Below are 17747 nucleotides of genomic sequence, written 5' to 3'. Positions count from 1 at the left end.
GGGACAGGTGTGTGTAAGATTAGGCATGGTTTGTGTGCGATGAAAGGTTTATGATATGTTGTGCCTTGATACTAATCTCGTTCGGCCACTGGGAAAAGAACTGGCCGAACAGGTTTGGCTTCGGGCAGTGGAGTCAGCTTGCCCAGGTCACGGAGGAGCCAGCGAAGGTGTACGTGTCCTTCAGAGTCGTTTTGGCTTAGCCATTGGGCCTATGTGAGGGCAATCACAAAATGGCTGCCGTTCACAAAATGGAACCCGAGGGTTCAGGACAAAAACGCCGATTTTAGGGTGATTTCGTCACCCGAACATGACGAAAATGCTCATGCATAGTATTCAAATCCTTACCGGTCTGCTGATACCAAAATCGTCATGGTACGATGATGTTTATAACACGGGTCCAGAATTTTCAGTTCCACAGACCCTCCTTTTGCCCTTACATAGGCAATTAACCTATACTCACGCTAATCTGAGTCCAGGTCTGTATTCATAAAGTCATTGAGATGTTGCTGTAGCATCATCCTATTACTTAGCTCGTTTCTTGATACAGGTTTCCTTACACACGATATTGCACAGAGGCCACATATTGCAGGAGCACACTGTACACACAGACAGAACAGGAAAAGAATGGCTAAGATCATCCCAATGACTATCAGAATCTTCCATCCCCAAGGGGATATCAGTTCCCAGAACCACCCCATCAATGACCAGTCTCCTTTATCCACGTGGATAGATTCAGAGATCTTATGCAGTTTGGAGATGGCCTGGTATACTGTCGGAGCATTATCTGGGATGAAGCGCAACAACTTGACTGGATCACTTTACATACCCCACCTCGGTCTGCAAGTATGACGTCTAAAGCAACCCTGTTCTGAAGAGTCCTAAGGCGATCCGACTGGAGCTCAGCAGTCAAATTACTAAGGGCACCGGTGGTTTCAACTACAGTGGATTCAACCACCCTTGTCAATTGCCTTATGTTCTGCTGTTCACCATAGGCCCCAAAAATGGCAGAAAACCCTTTACGAAATCTCCAAATTCTTGTCCTGCAGTGTCTTCTTTACTGATGACACCTCTAACTATCCTTGACTTATGGTAATCTGCCGCGGCCGTGTAGGTGGGAGGCAAGAGGAACGAAACAAAACATGTGCCCGAGAAGTCAGAGGCCAACCATGTATAGGCCCTATCATGGCAGATGAAATAGGTGCCCTTAGCTACTAGGAACGAAGGGGAAGTTCGAGATGCAAAAACATATGTTTCAGTGCAGACACTTTTCCCTAACTGAGCTCTGGGATTTTTGCTATTACCTTGCAGACATAGGTGACCCTGATGGGGTACAATCCAAATCGGGGAGGATCTCTTTGCTTGCTGGTTCTCACTCAGAGTAACTCCATATCCTGTTATATTCCATCTAGTATATGCTTGCAGCTCATCTCTGGGAATGGTTCTATACGAGTCAATGTCTCTGCTCATATTTATGATTCCCACTACCAATGCCTTGTTGCTTGAGTTACTTCTCGTGGAACATAGGGGATATGGTTCGATGGCATATATGAACATCGTCTGAAATTCCCACAAAGAACCATTGTAGCTAAATAGTAGGACCAAGTATGGGATGCCCTTATCTGTTGTATGTGGCATAAGACCACACACCCAACAATTAGTTGTGTTCACCACTAATTGGTGTTGGTGTAAAAGCTGAATGAAGGAATTATTGACAAATTCTGATCTTCTAGCGGACTCGTGTTCAGGCAGAGGGTGATAAGAATGTGAGGAAACAGTAGAAGGAGGTATGGGCTGTGTAGTGGGTGCAAATGTCACTTGAAAAGTGAATAAAACATATCCTATTAAAAACGTCATCACACTAAGCAACATGAAAATACATAATATCAAAAATTGTGTCTTTGTCATCAATATACACATTCTGGCTTTAAAGTCAATCTGTTTGGCAGGTCTCTCCATCTCGAAAAACTCCATCCTCTCTAATTGCTGCCCGCGGTGGTAGGGTGTTCTATGCTAAGGAATGCTTCTGTCAGTCCAGGGCAACTCCCTTAGGCCGACCAGAACTGTCGACCTAACGTCTTCAGCTGCACTCCAAAGACTTCGGCAACCGCGACCCAAGCAGCTGAACTGGATGGCCGTTCGAAAAACAAAAATAAGCAAGTTTCTCAGATGGGAGAGCTGCACTTTCAAAAATAGAAGAAAAGAAAAAAAATGTTATTTGTCCATAGTCATAGTTCTCGGCCTCAGATTATAATGGCCTTTTCCATGTATTGTCTGGTTCTGAAACAAGAGTTCAGGTTCCGTAATGTTCAATCGAATTGACGGTGGCACAGCTCCTTGCAAAACATTGTCACTTTCTTGTTCAGAAATTGTTCCTTTTACACGTGCATCGCTAAAGGGCAGAAGACGAGGCACAGTCTCAGAGTCAGCGATCCCCTCCTGGGTCCACCGGTCGTACGGTAGAGGCAAAGGGACCCTCTTGCAGTGTACGCCGTGGACCCATTGCTTTTTCCCTTCCACTCGAACAGCTGATCTTGTTGAGAGAAGGACTAGATGGGGGCCGGTCCAACGGGGCTGGTCATTCTTTGTCCGCTGGAAATTTTTAATCAGCACCCAAGATCCAGGTTCGATCGGATGTCCTGGAGCTTCAGAGACCTGAGGCAGAGTGTCGTGGACCTGTTGGTGTAAAACACGCAATTTAGCCGTCAATTTATACAAATAATCGAGCAGTACAGGGTGTTCTATCTCGCTGAATTTGGTTGGCCTTGGCACTCCCCATATGTTGGCCGGACGGCCGAACACAATTTCATAGGGACTAAGTCCCACTCGAGAATGCGCAGTCATTCTTGTTGATAGGAGTGCTAAAGGCAGAGTGTCAGGCCATTTAAGACCAGAGCTCGCTTGAATCTTGGCCAATTTCAGTTTTAGCGTGCCATTATAGCATTCTACTAATTCAGCTGATTGGGGGTGATTTGCAGCGTGGAATTTTTGCTAAATGCCTAGCCCTTCACATACTTTCTTCATGACTCGACCCACAAATTCACTCCCATTATCACCCTTCTCGGCATTCCAAATCTGGGGAAGAATTCTTTGACAAGGGCTTTAGCTGTGGATATGGCAGTATTGTCCTTTAAGGGATATGCTTCTACCCATCTTGAAAAGGCACAAACAACAACGAGTACGTATTTCAAATTGTTGCACCTTTCCATGTGGATGAAATCTAGCTGCAAAACCTCGAACGGATACGTTGGAGGCGCAAAATGACCAGCTGGAGTTGGGGTTCCCCTACCAGGGTTGTATTTCAGACACACCATACAATTCTTGACCACATTCTCTGCACACTTAGGAATTCCAGCATTTTGCCATACCGGAGCTAACAACTTACAAATTCCTTTCACACTGATATGACCCATTCCATGGGCCATTGTCACCACTGCAAGCACATACGCATCGGGTAACAACCATCGCTGATGTTCTGACAATTCAACCCAACAGCCATTTGCATCCAATTTACCCTTACTTTCTCTCCATTCATTCAACTCTTTCTCTGTAGCTTCAGCTTGAATGGATTTCACACTCTCAATCGTATCTTCACATATTCCAACGTCACCAACCCATCTTGCAGGGCCTGCAACATACATTCGACTCATCATATTCCTTGCAGTGTCTTTCGCGACTTCATCCGCAAACGCATTTCCGCGACCAACATCATCCGTAACCTTTTTGTGTGCACTGCATTTTACAATCGCAACTTGTAACGGCAAGGTCAGTGACTCAAGAAGCTCATTCACCAACTGACCATGCTGTATCTTTGCAACATGCGAAGTCAGGAACCCACGTTCTTTCCACAATCGTCCAAAACTATGAGCCACACCAAATGCATACTGGCTATCCGTGTACACAGTTACTCGTTTTCCTTTCGCCAACACACACGCTCTTGTCAATGCAATCAACTCTGCTGCTTGCACTGTATTATGTGGGATATGTGCAGCTTCAACAATCGTGCGTAAAGTCATGACAGCATATGCCGCAGTCGTATCACCATTTGGAAGCTTGAAGCATGAACCATCCACCCACAAAGTACCGTCACACTCTGAAAGAGGAGTATCCCTAAGATCTATCCTCCCTTTCGTTTCTTCTTCTGTCCTGAGAAAACAATTGTGCTTTTCTTCGGCATTCTCTATCTCAGCTGAAATCGGCAATAACGTGGCTGGATTCAACGTATTGCACCTCTTTATGTGCACATGACTCGCTAACAGTGTCAACTCATAACCTGACAAACGAGCACGAGTTAAGTGCTGTGTCTTGTTTCTGTTTAACAAAGTATCTACTGCATGCGGAACCATCACGATTAGCGTATTATTCATCACCAAACCAGCAGACTGTCGAATAGAAACAGCTGCTGCGGCTGTGGCTCTCAAGCAACTCGGCAACGCCTTAGCTACCGGATCCAAAGTCGACGAAAAATATGCACATGGACGTTGCTTGTCCCCAAAAGACTGTGTGAGCACTAACAATGCACAACCTTTTTTCTCGTGGACATACAGTGTAAAGGGCTTACTGTAGTCGGGGGTAACCAACACAGGAGCCGAACACAATGCATCACGCAATTCGTAAAAACTTTTCTGACAATCTTCAGACCACGGGATGGGATTCGGTGTATCTTTACAAGTTAATGCCACCAAAGGTTTGGCCAACAAAGAAAAATTTGGTATCCATTGCCTGCAATATGATGTAATGCTCAAGAAAGCACGCACTTCTCTCTGTGTTTTTGGCACACTCAATTTTGCAATTGCCTGAATTCTTTGCCATCAGGGAGAACAATCGTATCAAGCTGTGTCTTTAAAGCTTGACTATATATTGATGGACTTTCACAGTAGCCTTGAGGAGCGCGTTTGAAGCAGAAGCTTCGGCCTCCTAAACTGAAACCAAAAAAATATCCCTGCTCTCCTCGGCAATCAGGATGCTGAAGAAAGCATTCTTCAAGTCAATCACCGAGAACCAAGTCGCTGAAGCTGGAATCATAGTCAATAGGGCAGTGATATCAGGGACAACTGGAAACTGTGGCACAACTATTTTATTGACCTCCCTAAGATCAATCACGAACCTGTAAACAGGTGGCTGGCAAGGGTCAGTACGCTTCAAAACAGGCAGAACAGGACTATTACAAACTTTGCCTCTTGTTTCTTCAATTACATCTTTTTCAATCAGATCATAGATGATCGCTAACAACGCCTTTTCACCTTCGCTAGAGATCTTGTATTGGGGAATGCGCAGCATTCTAACATCGGCTTTCAATGTCACAACATATGGCGGTATTTCCAAGAGACCCACATCATTAGGACCAGTAGCCCAAAGAATATGCGGAAGAGAGGACAATTCAGTCGGAAGTTTATCCCTTGACAAATACATTGGAGAAACTACTCTCTTACCCAGTGTAAGTTGTACTCCCGAAGAAGAACAATACAAAGTTGCATACAATCTTTTCAACAGATCCAATCCCAACAAGTTCTCACCACAACCTGTTGTAAGAATAAGGGGTGGTTCGAATTCACAGGGTCCAACGGAAAGGGACTTAGGACTAGAAATCGGGTTCCTAATTGGGGCGCCAGAAAAACCTACTGAAACATTCATTTCGCCAGACAAAGGTGCGCTAGGGAGTTTTGAGTGCATAATAGAACTCTTTGTAGCACCAGTATCCAACAGAAAAGGTTCTGACACACCTGATGTAATAACCTCAACATAGGGTCCACTCTGATCTACTGGAACTGAAACAACTCCCTCTCTTTGTCCATGGCTGTCCTAGCAATCATTACCTTCCATATTCTCATCTTCTGCATGGTAGTCATCAGCATAGTACTGAGTTGTCCTATCAGATGCGTTATTCTGCTGATCAAAACTATTCATAGAATTCTGAGGCGGGAAGGAACGTGCGTTTTGCGGGAACGCACCGCGTCCCCTCCCTCTAGGAGACTATTGAACACCTCGACCTCTTGCACCAGAAGCACCATTCGTACGCTGTAACAAAACCGGGCAACTACTCTTAAAATGACCCTCTTCTTTACAGTACTCACACTGATTAGGCCCATACGGTAAACGTTGTTGAGAAGACTTGTTTCTTTGCGAGTTTCTCGAATATTGCTGAGGCTGCTGATAATCGCGCTGACTACTAGTACGGGGTGGATAAGCTTGCTGTAGAAGAACTTTAGTATTCAATTCCTTAGTCTTCTTATCCGCTTTCTCTAACTCATCTTTGCGCCTATTTTCATAGTACTGGGCCGTAGCTAAAATCTGTGCTGACGTGGAAACAGCCCAAGCACTCTCAGAATCCTTCAACTTATTGCTCAATTCAGGAAGTAGATTTTGCACAAATTTGTCGACAAACAACCTCTGGCCACCCTCGGTAGCCATATCCTGACCACTATGATCTACAAAAGTTTCTTCAAACCGCGTGAAAAAGTCAGAAATAGGCTTATCTTTCTTCTGTTTACATGCAGACAACTTGTCCCAATTGACACGCAATTCAGGCATTAAAGTTTTCATATAAGTAATAATCTTATCAGGAAGTTCAGCAATCAAATGATCAGGCTTGGCACCGCCTATTTGCCCATTGTCGGCATCTCTAAGATTAACCAATGTTTCACCCAATTCCTGTGCATGATCTGTGTGACGAATCTTACTCCAAATAGGTTGTGGGACAACATTGCCAAACAACATGTCGATGTCCGCCAAATTCATAATACACAAACTCACAGTCTGAGTCAACTCTTTATAGTACCCTGCTGGATTTTTGCGCGGATCAGGCAAAGACTGCTTAATAGCTAAAACTTCAGCAGGTTTCCAGGGAACATGTACCCATACACGCTGAAAATGAGCCGGCACAAGTGGCGGATTATTATTTGCGCCAGCAGGCACTTCTTCTTTCCATACCGGAGGAACCTCTCTCTCTCGGATATTGCTGTGCCTTTCTTCTAACTGAAGAATCAGGCTCGAACAATTGTCGAGAAGGAGACTCATTCCTAAATGACAACATCATCGCTACCGCTTTCCCAACATCAGATGGACTTACAATTGTTCCTTTTGCGAATTTGGAACGTAGGTGGTACAACTAGTCAGGAGCATGTCCCACTTCCTCATCGCACTTTTCAACAAGGAAAGCACACATCGTATCGAAAACGTATCGTTGCTTTGGAGCTTCCCATTGAAGGAAAACATGCATAGCACCCTCAAGATCATACTGTGAATCGTACATAATCCATTTACGCGCCATGTGATCTAAAAATAGTACGCTCATCCATATTCGGCAACTGACTACGTGACTGTCTACGCTCAGTGACAGGGGACATACCCAATTGTCCCAACAAAGGAGAAAAGAAATCAGTAACTGCAGCCGTCATCCGCTGTCTAGCAGAAGGAGAAGGTGAAAGAATATGAGAAGATGGAACAATAGTGGAAGAATCCAAAGTCGGACCAGAAGGAGCATTAAGAACAGGTGTAGGAGTAGCAGACAAAGGAGGAGGCAAAGTTGGCAGTCCCTGAGGAGGCTGCGCCAAAGGAACAGTAGCCAGCGGAAGAGGCGCTGGTTGTGGAGGAATCGCATGTGGCACAACAATCGGGAGTTGCACGGCCACAACTGGTGGCAGTGGTGCCATAGCACTCTGTGCATAAGGGGGTGGCGAACTCAAGAAATGCGACATTAGAGGATCTTCCTCAAGGTCTTCCTTTGCTTCCTGTTCTTTACGTGGCAAAACTGGGTAGCACTTATCTACCGCCAATTTCCTAATCCTATGCATTTGTTCGCTGTCTTGCTCTTCTTCATTATCCCTAAACGCAACAGTAGCTTGTACCATTGACATTCCTCGTTCTCGTCTATTTTTCCTCGCTAATTTAATTTCTCTCTGTTTGGCTTCTTTGCGCCGTTCGCGAAATGAGTCAAACATTGCCGGCCGGGCTTTCTTCTTAATAAGTTTAACCTCCAGATTATCCAAAACCTCTGAGTCAAAACTACCATATTGGGGCCATTTTAAAACACCATCTTTTCTGGTGTATCGGATCCATATTCCGTTATATGCGATGGGGCCTACGCCATGTTTCACATATAGTTCGTAGGTTGGAGTTCCAATCGGAGGAACCGGACACAAGTCCTCCAATCGGGAATCCCTATTACAACTGAGACAAAACAAATTTCCAAGTCTGCTAAGACCATGGAGTTCTGGACTTTTTGGTTCCGTCCAGAGGTGTCAGGGTACAACACCCAAAGACCCCGGAGTTCCACCTGCCTTGGTGCACAAATGAACAGAAACACGGGCTTCTCGATGGTGGCGTCAAAGACCAAAGGTTTATTACTGCAGGGACACAGAAGTCACAGAATCTACACACGGGCAGAAACTAGGAGCCTGTTCGATTTGTACAAAGTGGGTTGCTCCTTATATACGGTTTTTTATGCTAGGGGCAAATTCTTTACATGTAATACATTCCCAAAACCTTCGTGTCTAAAACAATAAATATTTGGTGTTACACAGGAACCGTCGATAATATCTGAGGCCAAACATTGCGAAGAGAGGGGTTCCCACTAGTTTGTCACAATTCCCTGTCAATATTGCATTCAGGACCCGGACCGCCTCATCGTAAAGTTCGTTACCTCCCCCTAATAAAGATTCAGAAAGAAAGAAACAGAGCCAGGTGTGGAAGATAGAAAAGCGGGATAAGGGATGTTTGTGGGTTGTAAATGGGCAAGGCTACCGGCTTCGGCCGCCTAATCATGATCAGATACAATGGACACGAAGACCAGTTTGGCAGGGCTGGCCTCGGGCAGAGGAGGCAGCCTTTGTCGAGTCATGCAGCTACAGCGTGATCTGGTTTAAGGTGCACGTGTCATGTAAGAGGTGAATCTCCGGCTAAGGCTACGTGTCCTTAATCAAAGTGGAGTGAATGAAGTGATCCGAGGCTATTGCATATGTGAGGGCAAGGAAACACAAAATGGCGGCGGCCATGGTCTAAGATGGATGCCGTGGGTATATCAGAAATATGTCAATGGAAGGAGTGCTCTTGCTCGTAGCGTAGCGAAAACACTAGGATATACTAAATGGATCATTTGCGGTTCACTGATACCAATATTAGGTATTTCCGACAAACTTAAAAACACGGTTTCAAGTTGTCACAGAACCGTCACGGAACCTCAGACCCTCCTTTTGCCCTTACATAGGCAATTACTCAGTCTATGTCAGAATCTAGTTCTATGCTCATCAGGTCAGTGACATGTTGTTGTATCATCATCCTTTCTCGTGTCTTTTCTCCAAACGCAGGTGGTTTTCTGAGACAAGTCGCAGCACAAAGACTACACAGAGCAGGACCACACTGGATAATCAGACAACATGAGAATAGGAATACTAGGATGACACCAATGACCATTAGAACCTTCCATCCCCACGCTGAGATCAGAGTCCAAAACCACTCCATGAAGGACCAGTTTCCCTTGTCTACATGTATAGAGTCTGAAATCTTGTGCAACTTAGAGATCGCCTCATAGACTGTTGGAGCATTATTAGGAATAAAGACACAGCAGCTCGATTGGATCATTCTGCATACCCCACCTCGATCTGCAAGTATAACGTCTAGAACCATACGGTTCTGCAACGTCATGAGCCTATCCGCCTGAAGCTCAGCTGTCAGATTGCTAAGGGCACCAGCAGATTCAGTAATAGTAGATTCAACTACCCGTGTTAGTTGACGTATGTTTCTACTATTGGCCATAGGTCCCCAGAACGGAAGGAAGCCTTTGAAGAAGTCTCCGGCTTCCTGACCAGCGGTATCTTCCTTGCTGAAGACACCTCTCGCTACTCTTGTTCTGTGGTAATCGGGTGAAGCAGTGTATGTCGGAGGCAATAATCGAGCAATATAACATGATCCTGAGAAGTCGGCAGGCAACCATGTATAAGCTCTGTCTCGACAAATGAAATAGGTACCCCTAGCAGTAAGAAAGGCAGGGGAAGAGTTAGCCGGAAACACATAAGTTTCTACGCACTCACTCCTCCCTAGCTGAGCTCTCGGATTTCTCCCATTACCTTGCAAACAGACCTGACCTCGGTGAGGTACGACCCAGATTGGAGTTGAGCTTTTACGCTTGCTTTCTCCTAAACTAAGGCGATACTCTGAAGTATTCCAACTTAAATATACTCGCAATTCGTCTCTAGGGTATGATGGAGTATTATTGACGTCCTTGACCATGTCAATAATTCCCTGGACTAAAGCTTTGTTAGCAGAGTTATATTTAGTGGAACGTGGTGGACGTGGAGGGTAGGTTTCCAGGGCATAAGCAAAGATGGTTTGGAAGGCCTGAAATGATCCATTATAGCTGTAAGGCAAAACCAGATATGGAATACCTTTATCCATAGTGTGAGGTATCAAGCCACATACCCAGCAGTCTGTAGTGTTAACTACCAGTTGGTGTTGGTGCAAGAGCTGTACAAAAGTGTTGTTGGTGAATTCTGAGCGTCTGGCTTGCTCATGTTCCGGAAACGAGTGAAAAGAGTGTATAGAGGAAACAGTAGAAATAGCAGGGTCAAGGGGAGGTACTGTAGAAACTGGAACAAAAATCAAATTTATGCTAAAGACGATTCCACCCACCAACGTTATCAAAATAATCAAGAATGTAATGGCACATTGCATCAAAAAGCATTTGCTATGAAGAATTCTGTAAAGTCTGTTTCTGCGAACATAAATCACATTTTCTCGTTGCAGCGCAGGAAGCTCCATCTTCTACAATCCGCTCGCGACCACTGATGATGTGTACGTAGATGAAAATGCCTCTATCAGCCCTGGGAGTTCCCAGAACTAACAGAAAGATCGACCTTGTGTCAGACCCCTGCAAATTCAAACTAGGCACACAGCCACGACCCTACGGCTACCCAGACGGCAAGGCAATTTTAAAAAACAATAAACAATAGCAAACTTCCTGGCTGAAGGCAAAAGGTTCAATATATCAAAAATCACAATATGCAGTTGCCTGCTTTATTTGTCCTTTTTATGGCTTCTAAGGTTGTATCTCTTCTTCGCTGGTACTGTCTGATCGGAAAATAGTGTATTACTAGCAGTTGTTGCAGAGTTTAAGTTCGCAGATAGCAAAGTTTCTTCTGATGCCGGAGTCAAATGTTCAGTGTTCAAAGGAGTCTTTTCAGGAGGAGAGTCAGGTTTCAAAGTGTCAGTAATCAAATCGGCATCGCTGAAAGGGATAAATTTCGGAGTGTTTTCAGATTCGGAGACACCAATTCCCTTCTTCACCCAGTCGTCGTAGGGCAGCGGCAAAGGAACACGCTTTACGTGAGAGGCGTGAATCCAATGCTTACGGCCAGCGACACGTACGGCTGTCCTCGTTGCCAGTAGGACCTGGAAGGGGCCGATGTAGCGAGGTTGAAGATTCTTTGTCCTCGCAAAATTTCTTACCACCACGTGGTCGCCGGGTTTCAGCTGATGCCCTGGACTCTCCGGAGGTTTTGGCAAAGCATCGAAGACCTGTTGATGAATAAGACTCAATTTAGCAGTCAAGTCGTGAAGGTAGTCTATCAACATAGGATATTCAATGGAGCACAATTGTTTAGGCCTTGGCACACCCCAGATATTTGCCGGGCGGCCAAACACAATCTCATATGGAGAAAGCCCTATTCTAGAATGCACTGTTGCTCTTGTTGATAACAAGGCCAAAGGAAGTGCGTCTGGCCAGGCTAAACCTGTGGATGCTTGTATTTTGGCTATCTTAAGCTTCAGAGTGCCATTATAACCCTCGACTAAACCAGCAGACTGGGGATGGTTTGCACTGTGGAATTTTTGTTTCACTCCTAGACCAGCACACACACTCTGCATAACTTTCCCTATAAACTCACTTCCGTTATCTGACCATACGATCCGTGGCATTCCAAACCTAGGGAAAAATTCCTTGAGAAGAATTTTGGCAGTTGATAGGGCAGTGTTGTCTTTTAGTGGGTATGCTTCTATCCACCTGGAAAAAGCACAAACTACCACCAGGACGTACTTTAAATTGTTGCAGCGTTCCATGTGAATGAAGTCTAACTGAATCACTTCGAAGGGGCAGGAAGGAGGAGCGAAATGGCCAGCTGGAGTTGGAGTTCCCTTGCCAGGATTATGCATCAAGCACACCATGCAGTTTTTCACCACTCTCTCTGCACACTTACTGATTCCCTCATTCTTCCAGACCGGAGCTAACATCTTACATATCCCTTTAGAACTTATATGCGCAACTCCATGTGCCATCGTCACTACTGCAAGCACATATGCATCAGGCAACATCCAACGCTGCTGTTCTGTCAAATCAATCCAACATCCATTTGAGTCCAATTTGCCCGTACTTTCTCTCCATACACGTTTCTCTTCCTCAGTCGCTTCTTTCTGAATCTCTTTCACACTTTCCATAGTGTCCTCACACATTCCAGACTCAGCAATCCATCTTGCAGACGTAGCAACGTACATTCTACTCATCGTGTCTCTAGCTGTCTGCTTAGCAATTTCATCAGCAAAGGCATTCCCACGACCAACATCATCCGTGATTGCTTTATGAGCACTGCACTTCACAATCGCAACTTCAGTCGGCAAGGTTAGAGATTCCAACAAGTCGTTAACTAGCTGACCATGTTGGATCTTAGTCCCATGGGACGTAATGAAACCTCTTTCTCTCCACAACCGGCCAAAACTATGGGCCACGCCAAATGCGTACTGACTGTCTGTAAACACATTCACTCTCTTTCCCTTAGCTAAAACACACGCTCTCGTTAGAGCTATTAATTCTGCAGCTTGGGCAGAATTCTGACTCACTCTCGCAGTCTCCACAATCGTCTTCAAAGTCGTTACCGCATAAGCAGCAGTCACATCACCATTCTCCAATTTAAAACATGACCCGTCCACATACAGCGTACCATCTGGGTTGGATAGAGGAGTATCTTTTAAATCGATACGTCCTTTTGTCTCTTCCTCCGTTTTGAAATAACAGTCATGTGGCTCAGAATCACTCGACTCTTGATCAGTCGGCAACAATGTTGCTGGATTCAATACATTGCATCTTTTGATCTGAATATGACTCGCTAATAATGTCAGCTCGTAACCAGATAATCTCGCACTAGTAAGGTGTTGTGTCTTCGTTCGGTTCATGAGTGTATCCACTGCATGAGGAACCATGACCACTAACATATTGTTCATCACCAAACCAGCAGATTGTCGAATGGAAGCTGCAGCTGCCGCTGTAGCCCTCAAACAACTAGGTAACGCTCTGGCTACCGGATCTAATGTTGATGAAAAATACGCACAAGGGCGTTGTTTATCACCAAATTTCTGTGTCAGAACACTCAACGCGCAACCTTCTCTTTCGTGAACGTAGAGCGTGAATGGCTTGCTGTAATCAGGTGTACCCAATACAGGAGCTGAACACAATGCTTTTCGCAATTCAGTAAAACTCTCTTGACATTCATCAGACCATGGCACCGGACTCGGAACATTTTTCCCAGTCAAAGCTACCAACGGTTTTGCTAAAAGAGAAAAATTTGGGATCCACTGCCTACAGTAAGAGGTAATACCTAGGAAGGCACGTACTTCTCTCTGTGTGCGTGGAACACTCATCTGCGTAATTGCTTTTATTCTTTCTGGGGTCAACTTCCTTCCCTCTTTTGACAAGAGATGACCTAGGTAGGTCACTTCTTGGCAGCAGTATTGCATTTTTGAAGGTGACACCTTATGATTCAAATTAGACAAATGATGCAATAGGGAAATTGTAGCTGCTTTGCAAGTTTCCTTGTCATCTGCAGCCACTAAAAGATCGTCTACATACTGCACTAGGGCCGAATTTGGAGGAAGGACAAAAGAATCTAACTGACTTTTTAAAGCTTGACTGTAAATGGATGGACTTTCACAATAGCCTTGTGGAGCGCGTTTAAATCTGAAACTGCGACCTCCTAGACAGAAGCCGAAAATATCCCTACTTTCTTCGGCTATCGGAATGCTAAAGAAAGCATTCTTTAGGTCTATAACTGAGAACCATGTAGCTGTAGCAGGTATCAATGTTAACAAGGCAGTAATGTCTGGCACTACAGGAAACTGCGGAATTACAATCTTATTAACTTCTCTAAGGTCTATGACAAACCTATAAACTGGAGGTTTTGTAGGGTCAGTTCGCTTCAGAATCGGTAATACAGGACTGTTACAGACATTTCCTCTAGTTTCCTCAACCACACCCTTCTTGATCAAATCTTGCACAATCAATAAAAGTGCACGCTCACCTTCACTCGATATTTTATACTGGGGAATTCTTGGAAATTTCACATTTGCTTTCAAAGTTACTACATACGGTGGAATTTCTAGGAGACCTACATCATTAGGACCAGTCGCCCAAAGAGAATCAGGGAGTGAACGTAGCTCCGGCGGGAGTGCGTCCATTGACAAGTACATCGGAGAGGTGATATTTTTACCCAGTGTAAGCTGTACCCCTTCCGGAGAACAGTACAATGTCGCATATAGTCGTTTTAACAAATCTAAACCAAGCAGATTTTCATTACAACCTGTCGTCAAAATCAGGGGTGCTTTCAATTGGCACGGTCCAACAGAAATAGACAAAGGACCAGATATCGGGTTGTAAACGGGGGCGCCTGAAAAACCTACGGAAACATTTGTTGAGCCAGACAAAGGTGCGCCAGGGAGTTTCGCATGCATGATAGAACTTTTTGCGGCACCAGTATCCAACAGAAACGGTTCGACCACACCTGATGTTGCTACTGCGACATAAGGCCCACTCTGATCCACTGGAACTGATACTACTCCCTCTCTCTGTCCATGGCTGTCCTAGTACCCATTTTGTTGAAAACCCTCTTCTACTTCACAATAATCTTCAACAAGATATTGCTGAGATCTATTTTGCTGAACAGATTGTCCATTTCGTTGATCAAAGTGATTGGAGGGACGATCATTTGTTTGTGGAGGCATAGCACCTCGTCCTCGTCCTCTAGAATTCTGCACAAAACCACCACGACCTCTTTGAGCTGCTGCTGCATTATTCTGCGCTAAGATCGGACATTCATTTTTATAGTGACCCTCTTTCTTGCAGTACGCGCATTGATTCCACTGATATTGAGGTCTTGATGTACTATAATCTGTCCTTTGGTATGAGTTTTGCTGCGTATTAGTCTGGTTCGTGCGAGGCGGATACGCCTGCTGCAAAAGAACTTTAGTTTTTAAATCTTTCGTTTTCTTTTCTGATTTTTCCTTTTCCTCTTTATCCCTATTTTCGTAGTACTGCGCAGTCGCAAGTATTTGTGCTGTCGTAGATACAGCCCACGCACTTTCTGAGTCTTTTAATTTATTGCATAATTCAGGTAACAAATTATGCACAAATTTATCGACAAACAATCTTTGTCCTCCTTCTGTACTCATGTCCTGACCACTATGATCCACAAAAGTTTCTTCGAACCTCGTGAAGAAGTCCGAGACACTTTCGTCTTTCTTTTGCTTACATGCTGACAACTTGTCCCAATTAACACGCAATGCTGGCATCAGAGTCTTCATTAGATCAATTATTCTACCTGGCAGATTAGCGATCAAAGGTTCAGGTTTCGCACCACCTATTTGTTGACCATCTGCTGCAGTGATAGCTGCCCAATCACCACCTAAAGCAACTTGATGATCTTCTCTACGAATTTTAGCCCACACTGGTTGCGGAACTACATTACCAAACAACATATCAATGTCGGCTAAGTTCATTATACAAGCCTCAACTGTCTGTGTTAATTCTTTGTAATATCCGGCTGGATTCTTACGCGGATCTGGCAAGGCCTGTTTCACTGCTAATACTTCTGCTCGCTTCCATGGAATGTGTATCCACACTCGTTGGAACTGCGCTGGAGCACCTGCAATACCAGCATTATCATCACGTGCCACTGCTTCGCGCCAGATTGGAGGAACTTCCCTCATAGGATATTGGCGACTTAGCTTCATTTTACCTTTCTCTAAATCTCTTGGTGAACGAAGAGATGGTTCATTCCTAAAACTTAGAATGAGTTCCATCGCTTGTTTTATTTTCTCACCCACTATCATTCCAGCAGCAAACTCCTTTTGAACCCTAATTAAATCTTCCAAATCTGATTCGACATCGTCTTCTTCTATCTCTTCACGTAACAACGAGCACATCTCATCAAAGACGTATCGCTGCGTTGGTTCTCCCCACTGCATAAACGTGTCTAGCACATCTCTCGTACTATATCTTCTACCCTTCGAAATCCATCTGAGAGCCGTGGAGTCTAAAACTCCCCGTTCTTCAGTACTCGGAAGCTGACTCCGTCTCTGTACAGAGTCAGGAGTAGGAATCTTAATCAAAGTTTTATATATAGGAGACAGCATATTAGTAACCGAATCAGTGATTCTTCGACGAACAGAAAGTGGAGTTAGTACACTCGCAGACATAGAGAATGCAGTAGAGGTAGGAATAGATGAGGAAGCAGTAGGAGAATCGAGGAAAATAATTTCTGGAGCAGTAGGTACAGAGGTAGGTATAGTGGCTGGCAGTGTAGGAAGAGGAGGAGCTGTAGGAACATTCACATTCATCACAGGAAGTACAGGAACTTGATTCTGAGGAATAGGAGCAGGAGCACCAGGTTGTCCAGCAACCGGCAATTGAACATTCGGGACTAGTGGAGTCGTAGCACCTTGTGCATACGGTGGAGGTGACCGTAACAGATAAGATAGCAGAGGATCGTTTTCGGAGTCCTCCAGTATCTTAGCCATTTTCGATGGCAAGGCAGGATAGCACTTGTCAATCGCTAAGTTATGTTCTCTAATGGCTATATCTATGACCTTCTCACACTCGTTAGCTTGCAACTGTTTAGTCGCTTGCTCTAGAGTTAACTCTTCTTGTTCTTTCTGCTCTTTCTTCAACCTTCTCATTTCTCTCTGTTTGGATTCTTTCCGCCAATAACGGAAGGAATCAAACATTGCCGGCCGGGCTTTCTTCTTGAACAATTTCGCTTCCAAATTGTCGAGAATCTCTTGCTCAAAACTACCATGCAGTGGCCAACTAAGGACACCATCCTTCTTACAATAGCGAACCCATATCTCATTATAAGTTATAGGACCCACGCCATACTTACAATATAGATCATATAGGGGAGTCCCAATCGGAGGAACCAGACAAGAGTCCTCCAATCGTGAGTCACTGTTACAACTAAAACAAGACAACATTTTCCGACTTACCATTTTCAGTCCGGAACACAAAACAAACAAAACACGAAACAAATATGTGCACTCGAACCAAGAACTTAGGCCTACCAAAACGAACTGATGTATCGATACCCAAAACTAAACCAAATAGATTATCGTAACTAGAACAACCAGTGATAATCTAACAAAACCAAACCAAACCAAGAACCGATCAAGGATTTTTAACAATCCTCACAAAGTAACCAGCTAGCTATCACTAAATACTTAACTGAGTCACTGAAGACGTCACCAAGGAGAAACCCGTCACGTTTCGCCGTACTAAGGACTGCACCACTTCGGGTCCAAGACAGGGCGACGGTCAAGGCAACGGCCCACTGCAGCCGTCCTGAACGGGAAACCCTCGTGGAAGAGAACTTCGGGCCACTTTTGCGATATGCCGGGATCGATGAAGTGGGGCGCCTCCCTCAGGAATCTTCACACGAAGCTTCTCGAACTCTTCAGGCTTTTGGACCGGTACCGAATGACGTCGCCCCACGTTGGGCGCC

The sequence above is a fragment of the Lissotriton vulgaris genome, unplaced genomic scaffold (genome assembly GCF_964263255.1).
Source record: "Lissotriton vulgaris unplaced genomic scaffold, aLisVul1.2 SCAFFOLD_413, whole genome shotgun sequence".
Taxonomy (NCBI): domain Eukaryota; kingdom Metazoa; phylum Chordata; class Amphibia; order Caudata; family Salamandridae; genus Lissotriton; species Lissotriton vulgaris.
This window is presented reverse-complemented; position numbering follows the sequence as displayed.